Source organism: Paramisgurnus dabryanus, chromosome 8, assembly GCF_030506205.2.
Source record: "Paramisgurnus dabryanus chromosome 8, PD_genome_1.1, whole genome shotgun sequence".
Classification (NCBI taxonomy): Eukaryota; Metazoa; Chordata; class Actinopteri; order Cypriniformes; family Cobitidae; genus Paramisgurnus; species Paramisgurnus dabryanus.
Window position 1 is genome coordinate 6,780,261 of NC_133344.1, and position 23,503 is coordinate 6,803,763.

Sequence of the window (23,503 nt, forward strand, 5' to 3'; positions counted from 1 at the left end):
ATTTATATGAGGTGTGATGTCTTTATCTATGAAAATGATAATAGTTGAGCATCACATAAAACAAAAGGTAACTGTCCAATGGCTATTTCAATAATGTGTCAATAAATAAATAGATTTGTCTATAAAGAAGAACTGCCCAATAGCTGAATAGGACTGAAAATCACTTTACTTGCAGCTCATAAATCAAATTGTGTTAGAAATCATTAGAAAATTGGCTTATTTTATCCTCCTGAGACCTTTGGTTTGTCTTTTTTTTAGATTTCTTCCAGCTATTTTGGGGTTAGGAAAACCAATAAATATAATAACCAAATATTTTTCTTTGAACATGAAGCAGTGTAATTGTCCACGTTTGTGTACAACAGGTTCCAGTTATACAGAATAAAATATTATGGTGCAAACAACAAAAAGGCTCCTGTCGTCTCATCATCATCATCTTTGCTTCATCTCCTACTCTTCCATCTGTTGCTGTGTCATCTCTCATATACAAATATATAAACTCCTGGATGACAAACTAAAAGCTTTATGTTTGGCCTTATTTCTATAAAACAGACACAAAACAGTAAAACAGTAAATCTGTGACGTTTTGTATAAAGGGTTTGTAAATGATAATGTAAGTGGGTTCCTGCTAGTTTCTGTCTCATCTTAATATGAAAGAAATTATTCAGGTAACTGTGACCCTGGTACTTTTGTTTGAGTTGATGGCCATTTGTTTATGTTTGGGCCAAGGGTGTGAGTCAAAGGTGAATAGTAAGCCTAAGGTGTGAACCCATTTCTATGATAATGAAATGGTCTGAGTGAGATAGTGGGTGAGATGATAATGTTGATGGGATTAGGGATGGGCATTCGATTAAGTTTTCTTTGTCGATCGTCAGGAGAATTAACGATCGACTATCGATTAATCATTAATATTTTTATAATAAAATTTGTTATTTAACTTTTATACTTAAAAAATGCAATGAATACAAATATACAGCGGCAGACAGATATACTTGTGGCAGACAGTTAAACTATGTTTCAAACATATATGTGCGTGAATGTGCGGTGCTCTAAAGCAGCGGAACCTGCAGCTGCGAGCCAGCATTATTAAACAGAGACCTCATTAGTTCCAAAATAAATAAAAAAAACAGATTCATGTTTAACATTAAATTAAACAAAAAACATAATACTTAGATCTGAAAGGTTTTGTCAAAATGTAACTCAAAATTATTCAAGCCAGAAGAAAGTGCAAGATATTAGCCTTCCTAACATTAGGCTATAACAAATTAGGCTACTTAAAGCCTCGTGAAAAATAACTAACTTAAGTAACTCGCATAAAACTTCTGCACCAGTCTACTGATTTTTTTTGAGAAATAAAAGCATTTTTTGGGGTCAGACGCGACCGCAACCCATGGTGACTGTCAGTCCAGCCGCCGTCGAAAACAGCCGCTCCAAAGAGATTGACCGGGATGCACAGGTACCTCAGCGCTAACTTGGCTTATTCCGCATACAGAGTATGTGTGAAACAGCGTGCGTTTTGTGAGCCCCATTCACCATTGTTTAATTATACTAACATAGGCTTTTAGTTTTTATTTGTTGTAAAACAACAGTAGACACAAATTTACTATGGTCTCCAACTCCACAATATACCATAACCATGGTATTTGTAGTAAAATTGCGGAAATACAAATCGTTTTAATCTGAAAAAAAAAAACATTTTCACAATGATAAAATCATGGCTAATTTTCCTAAGGTAGTAATTACAAAATGATATATGTTTGAAAGACGGAGATGCGCACCTGTCAATCTATTACATAACAGAGCGAGGCCAGAGACAAACGTGCTCATAAACGGGAGTAATATGGAATAATGTGTGCATCTTTGAATAACTGTAAGTATACATTTCTTTTAAATATATTTTGTCATATAAAGTTTTGAGACATGGCCTAATAATGCTTTTTTCACTTTTATTGCTCATTTAGACTTATTGTGCGGGTAACAGCGTTTTTGACGCATTTACCTCAGAGATTATTTTAGCAATATTGCTTTTTTTCCGGTAATAATAATACAATTTATATTTCAATCCTGTTTCATTGTCTGTTTATTCATTTCATTAGGCTGTTATGTTAATGTGAGGATATTTATTTGCCATATGAAACGTGCCGTTATATGAATACGTTTGTATAATATTCAAATATATGCGGAATAATGTGTGTGTCTTTGAATAACTGTATGAATACAGTTGCTTATTTTTGTCATAAAGTTTTGAGTAATAATAATATTGTGAGGATTTATTTCCATATGAGACGCTTTTTGTCGTTGAATACTCTCGTTTATTATTTGGAAATCATATACATACATAGTAGAAAGTATATAATGTGGAAGGCTAGACTTGCAAAGTTACTCTGCTTATTTTTATTTATGATATATGTGGAGATAAATAAAGCATTGCAAAACTGCTGATTTGATCCATTCAGATCTTGACCACCAGGCTAGAGATTTTAAACATCCTTAATCCACATTTACTAGTCTGTCAAATAATATCTCAAATATATTGTTTTGTGGAAAAAAAATGATGCTTTGTTCTATTGTTTATGCGGAAAAGTGTTCACAGAAAGTGTCAATCACATGAACATTTTATATGCAGAATAAGCGGTTAGCAGCGCACTGCAACGGGTGCTTGACGGATTCGCCGCACACATACGCAAACGCACTGCATACGGAGTATTTGTGAAAAAGGAGTTATATAAAAAAAAATGCATTCAATTAATTGATAACAAATTAACGTGATCGACGAAATTCTTAACAATCAATTATCGATCGTCGATTAATTATGCCCATCCCTAGATGGGATTATTGGTAAAACTGAAAGATTGGGAGTGGCAGGGTTACTTCCTTTCTTGATGTTCAATGCTTTCAAAGTTAAGTATTTATGGAAGTCTATGGTCACTTACTGCTGTGTGTTTACCATCATTTCTCAAAATTTTTTTTTTTTTTGTGTTCATCAGAAAAAAATTTGTACTGGTTTAGAACAACATGAGGATGAGTAAATGATAACAGAGTTTTCATTTTAAAGTGAACTGTCCCGTTAAAGAACATCATGAACATACCAACATACAACCAGTGTATACATTGGTTTAAATGTATCTCAGCTTTAATAATAGTGTTTTGTTTTATAATGTTAGGCAGGATTGGTAATTGGGCATAGCGGGCATTTTGTTTTTATTTAGGGTGTGGTTTTTAAAACTTTTATAAAATGTGGTGCTGCAACATTACCTAATTACAATTAAAATACAACATTGTAAAAACTTTTGTGTTTGTATTTTTAATCTGATCATAATATCTTTGTCCTACGATGTCCCATCTTTATAACTTTAAAAGCTTGATGTTCTGTCTTTATTCTTCGGCAATTATTTTCCCACCCCTTCTTTTCATTTAGTCATTACTTTATACAATAGCTTGTGAAGATTTATGGCCATAATTGAAACGCATACTTGTTTTACTAAATCCGTGGTAAAGCAGTCAGCGTCTCCTCTCTCCAGTACAGCAGGAGGCGCTGCAGCTCTTTAGTTCGCAGATAAACTCACTAAAGAAAGAAAGAAAGAGCGCGCGTGTGATGTGTTTGAGGATCCTCAGTGGTTTTCTCTTTTGTGTGTTTCATTGAGTGTAAACGGAGTCTTGTCTCTGTGTATTTAAGTGTTGAGACGTTGATGATGAGATGTGCTGTAAATCAGTAGGGACTGATCTGTCCATGCTGGATATATTGATGATTTCATCACAGAAATCTCTCAGCTGAAGAAAGAGGAGATTTAGCAATGAAACGAGAGGTTTGTACAGCTTAAACATCATTTACCTGAATCATACAACATTAAATCATTTCTAATCTTACTGTCTTTGTGTGTGTTGTGACAAAATACAACAGCAGCAGATCCTGCAGACCACACTGAAGATGTGTTCAGTCAAACTCATCGACTGCACGAACCTCATGATGAAGATTAAAACTGAACCCACAGAAATCAAAACTGAACCCACAGAAATCAAAACTGAACCCACAGAAATCAAAACTGAACCCATAGAAATCAAAATTGAACCCACAAAATTTAAAATTGAACCCACACAAGAGGAAGATCGCACTGAGGAAGAGGATGATTTTATTCCATCAGGTATGTGTCTTTAATTATTGTTGTGTGTTTTTCAGTCACAAACTCACTAATCAAAAGACCAAAAAATGTAAGTACTCAAATTTTAAAGGAGTTTATGATCTTTATTACTTATTGAGCAACAGGCATGACGTAGGCTTAAAGGGTTAGTTCACCCCAAAATGATAAATTTATAAAACCCCTGTGTCGTTCTAAACCCCAAAGTGCTCCGATTCTCTTCATGATACATTTTTAGATATTTTTGATAAAAACTGGGAGCCCAGCAAACCAAGAACGTTCCCTATAGGTTGTTTAAGATGTTTTAAAAGTCAGTCTACTAAGCAAAATTAAGCACATCTAAAAAAAGAGCGAGGTTAGACATTAGACAGATGAAAATTATTTTTCTTTATTTTTTATTCCAACTTCAGTTACATTGTTTAAATAGAAATGTAATCCCGTCCGGATGCAAATGTCTGTTTGCCCGCAATATATTTTGAAAACGTGGTTCATTTCGTGTTTTGGCCAACGTGATCTGCTGTAAGGTCTTAATAATGCGCATATTATTGTATTTCCCATTCATTCAGATATGGATGTTTTTTCGCATTCGGCAAAATAAAATAATTAAATCAAGACGAGCTGAATATCTGTTTTAGACTGGCCACTGTAATATCATTAACGTTATAAGAAACTACGTTCAAAGTTGTTCAACTCCTGAATGGTAATGTGAATTAATAAAGACAATAAATTGTTATTAATCATTATTTCTTCATTTCTTTGGGTTTATTAAAAGCAGACAGTTTTATAAAACACATAGGCTAACGTTACTTTAGTAGGATTTGTATATTTTATTTTAATTTGTTAAATTAATAAATTACATGTTCTGTCATAATTTTACATTTAAAGCAAAATATTAAACATTACAAACACGCGTATCCAGAGCACGTGCTCTTCTGCAACGCCCAAATGCATGAAACAGACACTCCCATCTCTGGAATAGCCTGCATCATTTTAATCCCGTCCGAATCGGTACATAAAATCACAGACGTCCTGGGGGACACGTTGAAACTCAAACATTGTTTGGAAAACTAATCCCGTCCGAATAGTGCTAAAGCTGTGGAAGTCTTCAGAGCATATGTTCATTAAACCCCATTGGAAAATTTTAAGATGTTTTTGCGAGTTCATCTTGATGACTGTATATTTCAATATAATCCAATCTGTTAAAACAAACTTGCAGTTTCTATGCTGTTTCAATAATTTATTTTCTTATGGGGTTTATTAATTTTGATAGCTTAGGTTGTTTTGCTTTATCGCCAGTGTTAAATGTACCCTGCTGGTGGATATATATGCGTACCACCCACGATTTTGCTGTGATATGTGAATTTTAAATATTTCTTTTTTCTTATAAAGCTCCTTAAAACTTTTAAAATGTGTGATACCAAACACTGTGGCTTATTGCTTTATTTTGGTGTGAACTTTCCCCTTAAAAAAGACTTAAATAGAAATTTCATCAGTAGAAACATTAATCTTTATTGAAAGTGGGTCAAATTTGTGGTCGAAATGTAACATAAATTTAGAAGTTTGTGCCTATTTGACCGAGTAAAGACAGAACGTGACTTTAGGGCACATATGTATGGAAAACTACAACTCCCACAATGCACCACAGTGCACAGCTCTGCAAGCCACTCCCATTAATCGGAACACCGCTCAGATATGCTATTGTGTATATAAATGTCAAGTAAGTATAACAAAGAAAATAGAAACACTCACTTTATAGTCAGATGTCCGTTTATCCCTGAAGGCTTTGGCTGTCGCTTCCAGTTCAGGATTCTAAAATATGTATCAATTACGCCGCTGTCCATATACGGTACGAAGCTTGGGTAGGAGCAAGCTTCATTCAGTTTCTGATTTATAATTGAGAGTGCTTGACCAAACATATATATTCCCAAAGAAGAAAATGTGCAATCCTGCACACAAATGCGTCCACTGCACACTATGTATAATACTCAACAGACGCACTGGCTCAGTGCTTGTGCGCTTAAGCCGAAACACATCTGTGAAATAAACACGCGAAAGTACCTCTTCTTGCCCGGGACCATTCACCAAACAAACGTCCATATCCTGATCTGATGCGGAAATGTTATACAGAAAGCACACAGCGAGAGTACAGCCACTACTAGTCTGTCCAAGCTCCAGCCAGTCCGGGCTTCTCTACGCAGCAGAGGCCGAGGGTTGCGGCGTCTTCCCCGGGCTCCTCTACGCAACACTGAAATCTGTATTTCTCTCGTCTCAGGGGAAACTGAGGGAATAATGCACGACCATTCAAAAACATGACTGGGGTTCTAACGATACAAAGGTTAACGCCAATCGGTGAAGTGTCCCTTTAATCTAATTAGGGATGTTCACATTGACCGTTTAAATGTTAAGCGAAGGTAAGAATTTATGACCGATTAACGTTATCAGTTAAAAGAAAAAAATTTGTTAATGCATGGTGCGTGTTGTCATGAGCCGACAGACATTTCGCCACTTTTCTATCTTTAATTTGTGAATTTCCTGTAAATGACACAAATTATTGCTGCCCTGACGGTCTGATAAAGTAATCATTTGTATGAGAAATCATTTGTATGCGTGTTTGGAAGCTGAACGGAGACACGCGCGTGTCTGCGCAACATGGCGCGATCTGTCTCGGTCTCGTGCACATCTGGACAGACGTTCGCTAATGGCCTCTGACCCTAACCATAAACATCTCTCTTTTTGCACAAACGGAGAAAGACGACGCAAAAGCAAACTTTCTGAAAAGCGTCCTGCTTTAGAAATGACCACTGTGGTAGATGAAACTGAGACAATCTGCCCTTTTTGGATATTAATCAACTGGACTGATCGCGTGCTTTTTAATAAGGAAATGTTGCGTGAATATCTGATAATAAAATGAATCCTGGTTCGGTTGTTGATCTGTCACTGCTGTATGCATTTTTAAATTAAATGTTTTGTTTTTACTAGTTCACAGACAACTGTCAAGTGTATTTTTACTCAATGACAATTTCATATTAAAATCTTATAAGTTAACGGTTAATGTTCGGTTCAGATTGTCGGTCGGGAAAATTAACTGATATGAGCATCCCTAAATCTAATTTTAGAAGTGGCATCATATAATGCAACAAGGATTGTGAAAGTCTCAAATTTTGGTTTATTTGATGTGCAATGACCCAGCTGTAATAACAGGACTGACACCTGTCTTCTGTCTATATGTGTGAATCTAGAAAAAAACAGGATCTCAATTTAATTGTTTTGTGTTTCTTTCAGATGTGAAGAGTGATTTATGTTTGGATATAGAAATAACGTCCTCAACATCAAAAGAGCAACTGACAGCACAAACTCTTTCCTGCATCACCTGTGGAAAGACATTCAGCTCACAGAGACATTTAGAGAGACATGAGAGAAAACACACAGAACAGAAACTCTTCACCAGATCTGAGATCAGCTTTACTACCTTACAAGAGGAGAAACTTCATTCAGAAGACCACAAAGAGGAGAAGAAGAAGAAGAAGAAGCAGTTTCACTGTGAACAGTGTGGGAGGATTTGTGTCTCTTCCTCTAATCTAAATGTTCACATGAGGACACACAGTGATGAAAAGCCTTTCAACTGCACTGAATGTGGAAAATACTTCAAAACCAAAGACACTCTTAAAATTCATCAGAGAATTCATACTGGAGAAAAACCTTATCACTGTAGTGTCTGTGGGAAGAGTTTTAGTCAACAGGCTTCATTACTAAATCACAAGAGAGTTCATACAGGTGAAAAACCTTTTAAATGCTGTCAGTGTGACATGACATTTACTTGTTCAAGTAACTTAATAGTTCATCAGAGAGTTCACACTGGAGAGAAACCTTATCACTGTAGTCTCTGTGGGAAGAGTTTCTCTGATTCATCTTATTTAAGAGTTCATCAGAGACTTCACACTGGAGAGAAACCTTACGTCTGCGCTCACTGTGGGAAGAGTTTTAGTCAACGGGCTTCATTACTAAATCACAAGAGAGTTCATACAGGTGAAAAACCCTTTAAATGCTGTCAGTGTGACATGACATTTACTTGTTCAAGTTACTTAATAGTTCATCAGAGAGTTCACACTGGAGAGAAATCTTACGTTTGCGCTCAATGTGGGAAGAGCTTCTCTAATTCATCTTATTTAAGAATTCATCAGAGACTTCATACAGGAGAGAAACCTTATCACTGTAGTGTCTGTGAGAAGAGTTTTAGTCAACGGGCTTCATTACTAAAACACAAGAGAATTCATACAGGTGAAAAACCTTTTAAATGCTCTCAGTGTGACATGACATTTACTTGTTCAAGTAACTTAATAGTTCATCAGAGAATTCACACTGGAGAGAAACCTTACGTCTGTGCTCAATGTGGGAAGAGCTTCTCTAATTCATCTTGTTTAAGAGTTCATCTGAGAGTTCACACTGGAGAGAAACCTTATTACTGTAGTGTCTGTGGGAAGAGTTTTAGTCAACAATCAAACTTACTTACGCACAAGAGAATTCATACAGATGAAAAACCCTCAGTGTGACATGACGTTTTCTTATTCAGGTCACTTCAAATCCCACCAGAGAGTTCACGCTGGAGAGAAACCTTAACTGTAATGTTTGTGGGAAGAGTTCATCAAAACAGTCTACTTTACAAAGTAGAAAAGCACCAGAGACCTAAATAAGGTTATGACACCAAAAACTTTAAGCAATAACGCAGATAAATACAACAGAACAAACATACAGTTGAAATAAAACTGCTGTTCAGGTTTTTCAGATTGATCTAACAGTACTGTATTATGGAGGATAAAAATTCCTTAAAGGTCCCATATTTCAAAGTTTTCTAGAGTTTTGAAGGCCAATGAAGGTGAAGGATTTTGTGTATATTTTTTTATGCGTAATCAATATCTGCTTACAGTACAACTGTGCCCTGATGTTATCAACATATGTGTCTGCAGTGAAGATGTGAACCAAATGCCACATACAGATGTATGGCCTATAGAAACTGATCAGTGTGAATACCAAAGAACCACCATTCGGTTGGCTGTAGGAGATCCTAACAGGTTTCTATTGGTTGTTGTTGGTCTATCATGTATAAATTTCTGTCTCTCAGACAGTTCTTGGGTTAAGATCTATAAGACTGCTGTGCTACACGGCTTTCTTCAATAAACTATTTTCCCCTGAACTTTGTTCCTGCTTACTTCTTTATGTTAGCCTGACGTTGTCATAATCAATTCTAGTCAGAATTTGAGTCTGATACCGCTCCATTGAGCTATAATTATGAGGCGTGTCTCAACCGAAAAATGCCTCTGCACTCAATTGGCTAGACCTACGACCAATCAGAGCAACAGAGTGTGTGACGTATGCTGAAATTACGTCTTTGCAGCCTGACCGAACTACTAGTTATTTCGCTACAATGACACTAACATTGTGATTATACGAAGTCTGAGTTAGCGAATGTTCATCAACATCTACTATGTTTACAACATTTCGTTTATATCACAACATGAAGTGTTTACTAAGTCAGTCAGACTATCTCTTACCATTTGTACGTCAGGTGAACTTCATCCACGACGATACCCATTACGTTGGCTTGAAAATATTGGAGCCTAGCATGTCCCGCCACTTATTCAGCAACCACGATTCCGGGCTTCCGTAAAGAAGCTGGCAACGGCCGCAAATTATATCCATCTCGTCGTGCACGCAGAGTTGCATCGCCGTGATAACGTTCCCCATTTCAGTTGCGACCAACTTTTGCCGAATTCGTTAGGAAGGACGGCAAAAACATCAACAAATGCCCTGCTCGCGTTTCGCTGTTCCTCTTTTAAAATCAATGTTCTGTCGATATCTTTTAGAACAGACTTAATGTCAGAATCCACACATCTGAACTCTACAGCGGCAGCCATTCAACACACGCGCTCTTTGGTGACGTGGTTCATTACGTTACTGTTGATTATCTGTCCATCATCGTATAAAGCCCGCCCTGACAATTTGATTGGTTCGACCAGCTTTGGGTCTAGCATAGTAGCTCCTCAACGCAGAAACTCCAGACCGATCTTCCCGTTTTCAAAATCTTGTGGGCGGGGCTAAGATCGGCTGGCACCCAGGCTATCTTTATGTATTAGATGCATTCAAATTGGTGAGACGCAAAAGGCTGAGCAGTCAAATTAGGAAAATCTGACAAAGGCCACTGTGAGGCCAATAGGGCGGCAGCGCTTCAGTAAACCGTGCCCTTAATACGCCTTCCTGGATCTAACGTTACACAATTCCACCTGCTTTACCGTGAGGAGGATGTCACTTCAATCTGTCTGGAGACAGGAGTTGGGTCGCATCATCATACAACAAACATAATGAAAAGAATCGAGGCGGTGGTTTGCGTGGTGGAAGACAAGATGAAAAGATAAAGATGTTTTCTCCGTCCATGGTATTACTCTTGAAATGTATGTGTGCTGCACATGAGCGATGACGAGACAAGACAACAGTAAACCTAACATGATAAATAATAAATCAATTTTTATCTACCTAATGTGCCATTAAACTATACACACAGTATTTAAAAAAACATAAGTCCTAGTTTTAGTTTTATGGAGAATAATCTTTTTAAAAATGCAAGCATGCAAGCGTAAACATAACGTCTGTAAACATAACGTTAGGTTTTTAATGTTCAGTGTTGGGGGTAACACATTGTTATAACCACTGTTAAAACTTAATATTATTTTTCTGAAGTAATGAGTAAAGTAACCCATTACTTTATAAATGCACACATTAATATTTGAGTTACTTTTTAAAAAAAAGTAATGCGAGTTACTTTTCAGTTTAATGAGATGTTAAAATAAATGTACTGCATTAAACTGAATGTATTACACACTTTATGCGTGCACAGTTTCAGTAAGAAATTGAGATGGCATACCAGAGCTTGACATTTTTGCTAGGGAAATATGCAATTTCTGAATGCAGAACTTCTCAGTCATAAAAACACCTGCAAAGTAAGAAAAAGTAATGCAAAAGTAACTTAAAAGTAACATAAACATTACATTAAAAGTAACTAAGTAACACAATTAGTTACTTTTTTGGGGAGTAACTTAATATTGTAATGCATTGCTTTTAAAAGTAACTTTCCCCAACACTGGTAATGTTATAGTTCTATGGCGATGTAAACATACTTGCATTATTTATATGAGGTGTGATATCTTTATTCATGAAAATGAAAATAGTTGAGCATCAAATAAAACAAAAGGTAACTGTCCAATGGCTATTTCAATAATGTGTCAATAAATACATTTGTCTATATTTAAGAACTGCCCAATAGCTAAATAGGACTGAAAATCACTTTATTTGCAGTTCAAAAATCAAATTGTAGAAATCATTAGAAAATTGACTTATTTTATCCTCCTGAGACCTTTGGTTTGTCTTTTTTTTTTCCTTCCAGCTATTTTGGGGTTAGGAAGAACCAATAAATATAATAGCCAAATATTTTTCTTTGAACATGAAGCAGTGTAATCGTCCACGTTTGTGTACAACAGGTTCCAGTTATACAGAATTAAATATTATGATGCAAACAACAAAAAAGCTCCTGTCGTCTCATCATCATCATCTTTGCTTCATCTCCTACTCTTCCATCTGTTGCTTTGTCATCTCTCATATACAAATATATAAACTCCTGGATGACAAACTAAAAGCTTTATGTTGGCCTTATTTCTATAAAACAGACACAAAACAATAAAGCAGTACATCTGTGGTTCCTGTCTCATCTTAATATTATCCAGGTAAATGTGACCCTTGTTTGAGTTGATGGCTTTTTGTTTATGCTTGGGCCAAGGGTCTGAGTCAATGGTGAATGGTAAGCCTAAGGTGTGAACACATTTCTATCATAATAAAATGGTCCGAGTGAGACAGTGGGTTAGATGGTAATGTTGATGGGATTAAGGGTTGGTGAAACTGAAGGATTGGGAGTGGCAGGGTTACTTCCTTTTAATGTTTTGATGTTCAGTGCTTTTAAAGTTGAGTACTTTGTTTTCAGTTTAAGGGACGGCCCGCTAAAATGTCTATAAATCCAATGAAGGGCTGTTAGTCAGACTTGGGCACTATGTTCTGATTTAAAGATCGCTTTTTCCAATAAAGACTACAGATGTGTTCACTACGAAAACAAAACCAGACTAAAATGCAACATTTGTTAGACCTTTTATTTAGGTGTTAAAATAACATAATCATAATGTTGGAAAGACGATTAAAGAACGTCATGACCATACCAAAATACAACCAGTGGTTTTTGGTTACATTGGTTTAAATGTATCTCAGCTTATTAATAGTGTTTTGTTTAATGGTAGGCAGGATTGGTAATTGGGCATAGCGGGCATTTTGTTTTTATTTAGGGTGTGGTTTCTAAAACTTTTATAAAATGTTGTGCTGCAACATTACCTAATTACAATTGAAATACAACATTGTAAAAACTTTTGTGTTTGTATTTTTAATCTGATCATAATCTCTTTGTCCTACGATGTCATCTTTTTGACTTTAAAAGCTTGATGTTCTGTCTTTATTCTTCAGCAATTATTTTCCCACACCTTCTTTTCATTTAGTCATTACTTTATACAATAGTTTGTGATGATTTCTGGCCATAATTAAGACGCATACTTATTTTACTAAATCCATGGTAAAGCAGTGAGCGTCTTCTGTCTCCAGTACAGCAGGAGGCGCTGCAGCTCTTTAGTCCGCAGATAAACTCACTAAAGAAATAAAGAAAGAAAGAAAGAAAGAGCGCGCGTGAGATGTGTTTGAGGATCCTCAGTGTTTTCGCTTGCGTGTTTCATTGAGTGTAAACAGAGTCTTGTCTTTGTGTATTTAAGTGTTGAGACGTTGAGTAGGAACTGATCTGTCCATGCTGGATATATTGATGATTTGAAATCATCACAGAAATCTCTCAGCTGAAGAAAGAGGTGGCATTACTGGAGACAATGCTGAGGTCAAGAGGAGATTTAGCAATGAAACGAGAGGTTTGTACAGCTTAAACATCATTTACCTGAATCATGAATCAGCAGCAGATCCTGCAGACCAAACTGAAGATGTGTTCAGTTAAACTCATCGACTGCACGAAGCTCATGATGAAGATTAAAACTGAACCCACAGAAATCAAAACTGAACCCACAGAAGAGGAAGATCGCACTGAGGAAGATGATGATTTTATTCCATCAGGTATGTCTCCTTATTATTGTTGTGTTTTTTCAGTCTCAAACTCTAATCAAAAGACCAAAAACATGTAAGTACTAAAGGTGTTTAGGATATCTTTATTACTTATTGAGCAACAGGCATGACGTAGGCTTAAAGGGTTAGTTCACCCCAAAATGATAAATCCTGTGTCGTTCTAAGCCCCAAAGTGCTCTGATTCTCTTCAGAAGACATTTTTAGATTTTTTTTAATCAAAACTTGGAGCCCAGCAAACACAGAACGTTCCCTGTAAGTTGTTTAAGATATAAACAAGTCAGTATACTAAGCAAAATTAAGCACATCTAAACACATCTTAAAAAAAAAGAGTGAGGTTATACATTAGAGAGATGAAAATGTTAAAATGTTCTTTATTCCAACTTCAGTTACATTGTTTTGCAACAGATAATTTACTGCAGTATAATTGTCTAACTGCTGTAGGTAATGCACAACTTATTTTGTCATGTAGGCTACTAGGCTAAGCAGATTAATGTCATCATTAGGAGGAGATGTTTGTGGGTATAAGTGCCACTGTTAATCCTAAAGTGCTAAATCAACTTTTAATTTTTGTCCATTCTTTTGAACCATTTTAGCTGGTAATTACAGTATGTTACTTGCTGTTTTAGCTCAGATTACACAATATTTCTCAGTGGTCTGACAAAGCTGTGGAAGTTTTCAGTGCATGTGTTCATTAAACCCCATTGGAAAATTGTTTTTTGTGCGTTTATCCTGATGACTGTATATTTAAATATATTCTAATCTGTTAAAACAAACTTGTAGTTTCTATGCTGTTCCAATAATTGATTTTCTTATAGCGTTTATTCATTTTGTTAGCTTAGGTTGTTTTGCTTTATCGCCAGTGTTAAATGTACACTCCTGGTGGATATATATGCGTACCACCCACGATTTTGCTGTGATATGTGAATTTGAAATATTTCTTAATAAAACACCTTAAAACTTTTAAAATGTGTGATACCAAACACTGTGGCTTATTGCTTTATTTTGGGGTGAATTATACCCTTAAAAAGACTTAATCTCATTTTAGAAGTGTCATCATAATATTATGCAACAAGGATTGTGAACGTCTCAAAAGTTTATTTGATGTGCAATGACCCAGCTGTAAAGAAAGGACGGACACCCGTCTTCTGTCTATATGTGTGAATCTAGAAAAAAGATACAGAATCTCAATTCTTCATCCTTCTTTGTGTAAATAAGAGTAAAATGACAATTTAATTGTTTCATGTTTCTTTCAGATGTGAAGAGTGATTCATGTTTGGATATAGAAATAACGTCCTCAACATCAAAAGAGCGACTGACAGCACAAACTCTTTCCTGCATCACCTGTGGAAAGACATTCAGCTCACAGAGACTTTTAGAGAGACATGAGAGAAAACACACAGAACAGAAACTCTTCACCAGATCTGAGATCAGCTTTACTACCTTACAAGAGAAGAAACTTCATTCAGAAGACCACAGAGAGAAGAAGAAGAAGCAGTTTCACTGTGAGCAGTGTGGGGGATTTGTGTCTCTTCCTATAATCTTAATGTTCACATGAGGATACACAGCGGTGAAAAACCTTTCAACTGCACTGAATGTGGAAAATACTTCAAAACCAAAGACCACCTTAAAGTTCATCAAAGACTTCACACAGGAGAAAAACCTTATCACTGTAGTTTCTGTGAGAAGAGTTTTAGTAACCAGTCAAACTTACTTAAACACAAGAGACTCCATACAGGTGAAAAACCTTACAAATGCTCTCAATGTGACATGACGTTTACTTTTTCAACTAACTTAAAAGCCCATCAGAGACTTCATACTGGAGAGAAAGCTTATTACTGTAGTCTCTGTGGGAAGAGCTTCTCTAATTCATCTTATTTAATAGTTCATCAGAGAGTTCATACTGGAGAGAAACCTTACGTCTGCACTCATTGTGGGAAGAGCTTCTCTAATTCATCTCATTTAAGAGTTCATCTAAGAGTTCATACAGGAGAGAAACCTTATCACTGTAGTGTCTGTGGGAAGAGTTTTAGTCATCAGTCAAACTTACTTAAGCACAAGAGACTCCATACAAATGATAAACCCTCAGTGTGAGATGACGTTTGCTTAAATGGTCATTTCATCGATAGTATTCGATTGCAGGACTGAAAAAGGTTCTTCTCTATGTAAGGTGAAGTTTTAAATTAGCTTTCCTTTATGGGGTGTCGGTTAGAACACACTGAATTCCATTAGTTTCATGCAATAGGGTTTAATTTGTCATTCTTTAGTATTTCACAACACAGCAGTGCACAGAGTTACAGGTCACAAGCGTGTATAGGAGTTTAATGTGTGTTTATGTGTGGTCTACAAAGGAAAGAAATAAAGATATATATTAACAAATGTTTCTTAAATATTATAGCACAGACATTACTTCACAACAGTTGTAAATCTCTCAATAAAACCTCTAAATGAGAATAATTCACAGAAATGAACATACAGGCATTATAATTATTACTCAATACTACCACCTGTTGGTCAGAAACGGCAAAACACTGAAACCGAAACTTATTTCTGAGGTAAATTAAACGAACTGAATATAAACCAGAAATATTGCTTAGATAAAGATCAAATGGCAAGCATTTACATTATTAATGTGATAATCACACATATATACATACAAATCAAACGATGCTTACCAGATATATACAATAATAGCAAGTAATACTGAACATAATTGGCACATTTACATATTGTCAAAAGCCCGCGACAAACAGCTTAAATAACACCTAATACTTATATTTCAGATACAGAATAACATTGAATGAATACTTTACAAACTCCTGAACTAACATTGATTATCTACTGAAAAGACAGATAACTTACTTTTGCGTATTCACGCACACTTTGCACACATACAGTCCCGCTCGCATCTGCTGCTGAATAAATCTCCCTGACGACCACTAATGGAAAAGTGCGCATGCGCACAGAACGCAGCCTTTCTAACAGATAGAAACATTCATCTTTATTGAAAGTGGGTCATATTTGTAGTCGATATGTATCATATATTTAGAATTTTGTGCCTATTTGACCGAGAAAAGACAGAATGTTACTTTAGGGCACATGTATGGAAAACTACAACTCCCACAATGCACCACAGTGCACAGCTCTGCAAGCCACTCCCATTAATCGGAACACCTCTCAGATATGCTATTGTGTATATAAATGCCACGTAAGTAAAACGACGAAAATAGCCGCCACTGTGTCTGACAGACACCAATCATGACTTTTTAAACGTGATGTTACGTTGTGTTACACACAATAACACTCTGGTCTGGGGCCTCATTTATAAAACTGTGCGTAGGATCCTTACTAAAAGTTTACGTACGCTTAAAAGCCAAAAATAGCGTACGCACACCAGCAATCAATATTCCTTTTATAAATCACAAATCACCTGAAATGTGCGTACGTGAATCTGCCTCACATCCTGCCCTATACACGCCCATTTTTAACCATAAATAGTCAATGCAAATCACCTCCTGAATGCTGATCCTCATATTAATGAGACTGGCATCCAATTGTTAGTTCGTAAGCTAAATGCGCCCAGCCAATAAACACAAGCCATTGTCATAATCCTCCAGCATTGAAAGGACGCAGTCACCGCAGCATTTATATATTTTTACAGCAATTATATACTGTAACACCTTGCCAAAATAACAGCATTAATTAGAGGTATCACTAAAATAAAATAGATGTGTGTTTTCTGCTTCTTTTGTGCACGCGTCTGATATATGCAGACTGTTCTCCAGCAGCATGAGCATTCTCCTCTGCTATACAAAAAGCAGACATATAAAAAAATGAATCATTTAAATATAAAACATAAATAGTAATTTCCTTTTACCTATCAGACTTGCATTAACTTGTACACGTGAGAGTAAATATTTATTTTAATATAATAGGCGAACGCATGTTTCTTCATGCAGGTTTTCACATCATATTTAGGACTATTATAATGATAATAGAGAGAAACGGTTGTCCAGGAGCGTGATGGCTGTATTTTCACACTTTGATATTTGATGATAAAAATGCATATTAATTAAGGATAATTTTTGTTTATTTACACTGTGTTCTGCAGCTATTTAATGGATATTTGATGCCATCCATTTGTCGGTTCATATTGCGCTACCGTAGTGGACACCGTGACCTTTAGACAGCGCTGATTAAATATTTAAAATTATTTTTGATTTAAGATCGAATTTTACAAGATGTAGGGCTATATGAAACAATTATCACTCAGTACACTTGCAAATAACACTGCTGGATTTAATCTTCATGATAACGTGGATCTAACGTATGATAGTGAAATTAAATGTGTGTGTGTGTTATCAATACTAGGGGTGTAACGATTAACCGTGCAAATGCGCGTTTTCTCAGTGAATGAATTCGAAAGAATTACGGTGAAATCACGGCACATCCGAACGCCAGGGGGCGCTCTCATGCAGAAACTCCCTTTGTGCCACACAAGAAGTATCATTGCAAACACTATTCCAGGAAATGTCTACACAGGAATATTTATACGCTGTTCTTCAAATTGTTTCAGGTATTTTCATGATAATAAAGAATATTTTGAATGATTTTGCTTAACGAGTGTTGCTTTTTTAAATGCACGTTATAAACGACTCCGACTCATAATGATTTTAGATTGATAAGGACTTCCTACTGACCAAATGCCGTAGTACATGCACAAGCTGTGCATAAAGCAAAGAATCGCAGCCTTGCGATTCAGAATCGATTTCAGACAGGTATTTTTAATGGGGACCGCGATTGAATTGTGATTGAATCGTTACATCCCGTCATATTTACTTTAATCTGATTTCAGTTCACTTTCTCGTCATCTGTGTCGCCATTCCCATTAATTCCCATTAATTGTCTCCAGAATGTGCGTACGCATGGGTCAGAGTTTGCTTACAGGTGCGCACATTATGCCGTCATTTTTTAATTTATAGATCACAACCTTTGCGTGGGAAGTGGCGTGCGCACGTTTTTAGCCCGGTTTTGTGCCTACGCACTAACACTGAGCAGCCAAATTAGGAAAATCTGACAAAGGCCACTGTCAAGCCAATAGGGCGGCAGCGCTTCAGTAAACCCTGCCCTTAAAGCAACACTATGTAGTTTTTTACCTTTAAATAATGCCTCTAAAATTATTTCAGTGATAGAACAACTTTTAACTGGACAAATTTTACTGTTGCTGCAACCTGAGCAGCCTCCTAGCTGCTACAAGCACACTCTGAAAGTGTTGGTGGAGGGTAGGAAACACAGCCCCGCCCCTCCCCCTGCCTGCAGAAGAGTGTCTGATACCAGGCACTGTTGCGCTTTTCAACCACATGGGGGAGCTGTTAGTCATTTTTACATGGAAACTACATAGTGTTGCTTTAAAATGCCTGGATCTAACGTTACACAATTACAACTGCTTTACCGTAAAGAGGAAGTCACTTTAATCTGACTGGAGACAGGAGTCGCATCATCATACAACAAACATAATGAAAAGAATCAAGGCGGCGGTTTGCGTGATGGAAGACAAGATGAAAAGAAAAAGATGTTTGCTCTGTCCGTGGTGTTACTCTTGAAATGTATGTGTGATGCACATGAGTGATGACGAGACAAGACAATATCAGATCAAAAAGCAACAGTAAACCTTACAGAGTGATGATAAATAAAGCGTGTCTGTAAACATAACGTTAAGTTTTTAATATTCAGTGTTGGGGGTAACGCATTGTTATAACCGCTGTTATAACGTAATAATATTACTTTTATGAAGTAATGATTAAAGTAACCCATTACTTTATAAATGCACACATTAATATTTGAGTTACTTTTTTAAAAAAGTAATGCGAGGTACTTTTCAGTTTAATTAATTAGATAAATAAAAAAAATTACTGCATTAAAATGAACGTATTACACACTTTATGCGTGAACAGTTTCAGTCAGAAATGGAGATGGCAGAACAGAGCTTGACATTTTTGCGATGGAAATATGCAATTGAATGCTGAACTTCTCAGTCATAAAAACACCTGCAAAGTAAGAAAAAGTAATGCAAAAGTAAATTAAAAGTAACATAAACCGTACTTTCCATTAAAAGCAACTTATTATTGTAATGCATTGCTTTTAAAAGTAACTTTTCCCAACACGGGTTATGTTATAGTTCTATGGCGATGTAAACATATTTATAAGAGGTGTGAAATCTTTATCCATGAAAATGAAAATAGTTGAGCATCACATAAAACAAAAGGTAATTGTCCAATGGCTATTTCAATAATGTGTCAATAAATAAATACATTTGTCTATAAAGAAGAACTGCCCAATAGCTGAATAGGACTGAAAATCACTTTACTTGTATCTCAAAAATCAAAATGTGTTAGAAATCATTAGAAAATTGGCTTATTTTATCCTCCTGAGACCTTGGTTTGTCTTTTTTTTAGATTTCTTCCAGCTATTTTGGGGTTAGGAAGAACCAATAAATATAATAACCAAATATTTTTCTTTGAACATGAAGCAGTGTAATTGTCCACGTTTGTGTACAACAGGTTCCAGTTACACAGAATTAAATATTATGGTGCAATCAACAAAAAAGCTCCTGTCGTCTCATCATCATCATCTTTGCTTCATCTCCTACTCTTCCATCTGTTGCTGTGTCATCTCTCATATACAAATGTATAAACTCCTGGATGACAAACTTAAAGCTTTATGTTGGCCTTATTTCTATAAAACAGACACAAAACAATAAAGCAGTACATCTGTGGTTCCTGTCTCATCTTAATATGAAAAATTATCCAGGTAAATGTGACCCTTGTTTGAGTTGATGGCTATTTGTTTATGCTTGGGCCAAGGGTCTGAGTCAATGGTGAATGGTAAGCCTAAGGTGTGAACACATTTCTTTCATAATAAAATGGTCAGAGTGAGACAGTGGGTGAGATGGTAATGTTGATGGGATTAAGGGTTGGTGAAACTGAAGGATTGGGAGTGGCAGGGTTACTTCCTTTTAATGTTTTGATGTTCAGTGCTTTTAAAGTTGAGTACTTTGTTTTCAGTTTAGGGGACGGCCTGCTAAAATGTCTATAAATCCAATGAAGGGCTGTTAGTCAGACTTGGGCACTATGTTCTGATTTAAAGATCGCTTTTTGCAATAAAGACTACTGATGTGTTCACTACGAAAACAAAACCAGACTAAAATGCAACATTTGTTAGACCTTTTATTTAGGTGTTAAAATAACATAATCATAATGTTGGAAAGACGATTAAAGAACGTCATGACCATACCAAAATACAACCAGTGTATACAGTGGTTTAAATTTATCTCAGCTTTAATAATAGTGTTTTGTTTTATAATGGTAGGCAGGATTGGTAATTGGGCATACCGGGCATTTTTTTTTAATTTAGGGTGTGGTTTTTAAAACTTTTATAAAATGTTGTGCTGCAACATTTCCTAATTACAATTAAAATACAATGTTGTAAAAACTTTTGTGTTCGTATTTTTAATCTGATCATAATCTCTTTGTCCTACGATGTCATCTTTTTTACTTTAAAAGCTGGATGTTCTGTCTTTATTCTTCAGCAATTATTTTCCCACCCCTTCTTTTCATTTAGTCATTACTTTTTACAATAGTTTGTGATGATTTCTGGCCATAATTAAGACGCATACTTATTTTACTAAATCCATTGTAAAGCAGTGAGCGTCTTCTCTCTCCAGTACAGCAGGAGGCGCTGCAGCTCTTTAGTCCACAGATAAACTCACTAAAGAAAGAAAGAAAGAACGCGCGTGTTTGTGTATCCTCAGTGTTTTTCTCTCTTGCGTGTTTCATTGAGTGTAAACAGAGTCTTGTCTTTGTGTATTTAAGTGTTGAGACGTCGAGTAGGAACTGATCTGTCCATGCTGGATATATTGATGATTTGAAATCATCACAGAAATCTCTCAGCTGAAGATAGAGGTGGCGTTACTGGAGACAAGAGGTTACGAGAGGTTTGTACAGCTTAAACATCATTTACCTGAATCAGACAACATCAAATCATTTCGAATCTTACTGTCTGTGTGTGTTGTGTTGTCAGGATGTGGATTGTTGTGAATCTTCAGTGTATGTGACTGATGATGGGAGTCTGGATTCAGTGTGGATGAGCAGAGATCAGAGCCGCACACCACAGCCACTGCTGGACTCTAAACTCTCTGAAGAGAAATCCAGACACACACAGGACTCCGATCTCAGTCTGACTTTACTCTGTTATACTGAGTCAAAGCCCACAGACACTCAGGACACTACAGTGTGTGACAGTAAACAGAGCTTACAGGAGGATCAAACCTCCACAGAGTCTCTGGATTCTGTCTGTAATGCTGGAGAACAGCAGCAGATCCTGCAGACCAAACTGAAGATGTGTTCAGTTAAACTCATCGACTGCACGAACCTCATGATGAAGATTAAAACTGAACCCACAGAAATCAAAACTGAACCCACAGAAATCAAAACGGAACCCACAGAAATCAAAACTGAACCCACAGAAGAGGAAGATCGCACTGAGGAAGAGGATGATTTTATTCCATCAGGTATGTCTCCTTAATTATTGTTGTGTTTTTTCAGTCTCAAACTCACTAATCAAAAGACCAAAAAAATTAAGTACTAAAGGTGTTTAGGATATCTTTATTACTTATTGAGCAACAGGCATGACGTAGGCTTAAAGGGTTAGTTCACCCCAAAATGATAAATCCTGTGTCGTTCTAAACCCCAAAGTGCTCTGATTCTCTTCAGAAGACATTTTTAGATATTTTTGATAAAAGCTGGGAGCCCAGTAAACACAGAACGTTCCCTGTAGGTTGTTTAAGATGTTAACAAGTCAGTCTACTAAGCAAAATTAAGCACATCTAAACACATCTAAAAAAAAAGAGTGAGGTTATACATTAGAGAGATGAAAATGTTAAAATGGCTTTATTCCAACTTACATTCCAGTTACATTGTTTTGCAACAGATAATTTACTGCAGTATAATTGTCTAACTGCTGTAGGTAATGCACAACTTATTTTGTCATGTAGGCTACTAGGCTAAGCAGATTAATGTCATCATTAGGAGGAGATGTTTGTGGGTATAAGTGCCACTGTTAATCCTAAAGTGCTAAATCAACTTTTAATTTTTGTCCATTCTTTTGAACCATTTTAGCTGGTAATTACAGTATGTTACTTGCTGTTTTAGCTCAGATTACACAATATTTCTCAGTGGTCTGACAAAGCTGTGGAAGTTTTCAGTGCATATGTTCATTAAACGCCATTGGAATTTTTTTTTTGTGAGTTCATCCTGATGACTGTATATTTAAATATATTCTAATCTGTTAAAACAAACTTGTAGTTTCTATGCTGTTTCAATAATTTATTTTCTTAATAGCATTTATTCATTTTGTTAGCTTAAGTTGTTTTGCTTTATCGCCAGTGTTAAAGGTACTCTGCTGTAGAGGGCTGCATTGGGACGGGACTCCCGCGGGACCCAACGCAAATCTCGCGGGAGCGGGCGGGTTCACCTTTGCTGCGGGCGGGAGTGGGCGGTCAGAATGTTTTTGCGGGGGACCCGTGGGTCCCGGTGGGATTTTGCATGTAATAGAAATGGGGTCAACACATGAAGTTGAAAAGAAAATGAAGCTAAACATTATGTGGGACATACCGTGGCAACTTCGGGGAGCACATGCCCAATGCTGTTATACACTATGTGCCTCGCGTCTGGAAGAACTGGTGAGCACTAGTGACAAATCAGGTTGTTAACAGTTAAACTGTTTGTTTGTTTAATTAATCATTTAGTGCTTGTGTATCATGCAGTATACATTTGAAACTGAGGTTTTGTTTTAAAGGTAATGTTACAAAACACTGCTTAAAAAATTATGTCATTTTAACAGTGTAAAACCCCACGCGGAGCGAAGGCTGAGTCAAATCCTTGGTAATGCGGTCGTTAGTACGAATTCAGTACTGTTTGATCTTACAGAACTTATAGTATAGCAAATATTATACTCTAACCCCAAACGCAAGCAAAGTTGAAAGTTTGAGGACATGACAAAGTACGCTATCAAACTCGAAACACCAAGTAAGAGCCCGGAGCGAACGAAAAAACATAGGCTATAACAGACTGCACGGTCGGCATTTGAATATCTTCTTTATTTGGTTT

At 36.3% G+C, this 23,503-nt stretch overlaps 1 pseudogene; it reads left to right on the plus strand.

Annotated features, from left to right (window-relative positions):
• The first annotated feature begins 3,906 nt into the window (after window positions 1-3,906).
• Window positions 3,907-23,503, plus strand: part of LOC135771699 (uncharacterized) — a 40,214-nt pseudogene continuing 20,617 nt past the window's right edge.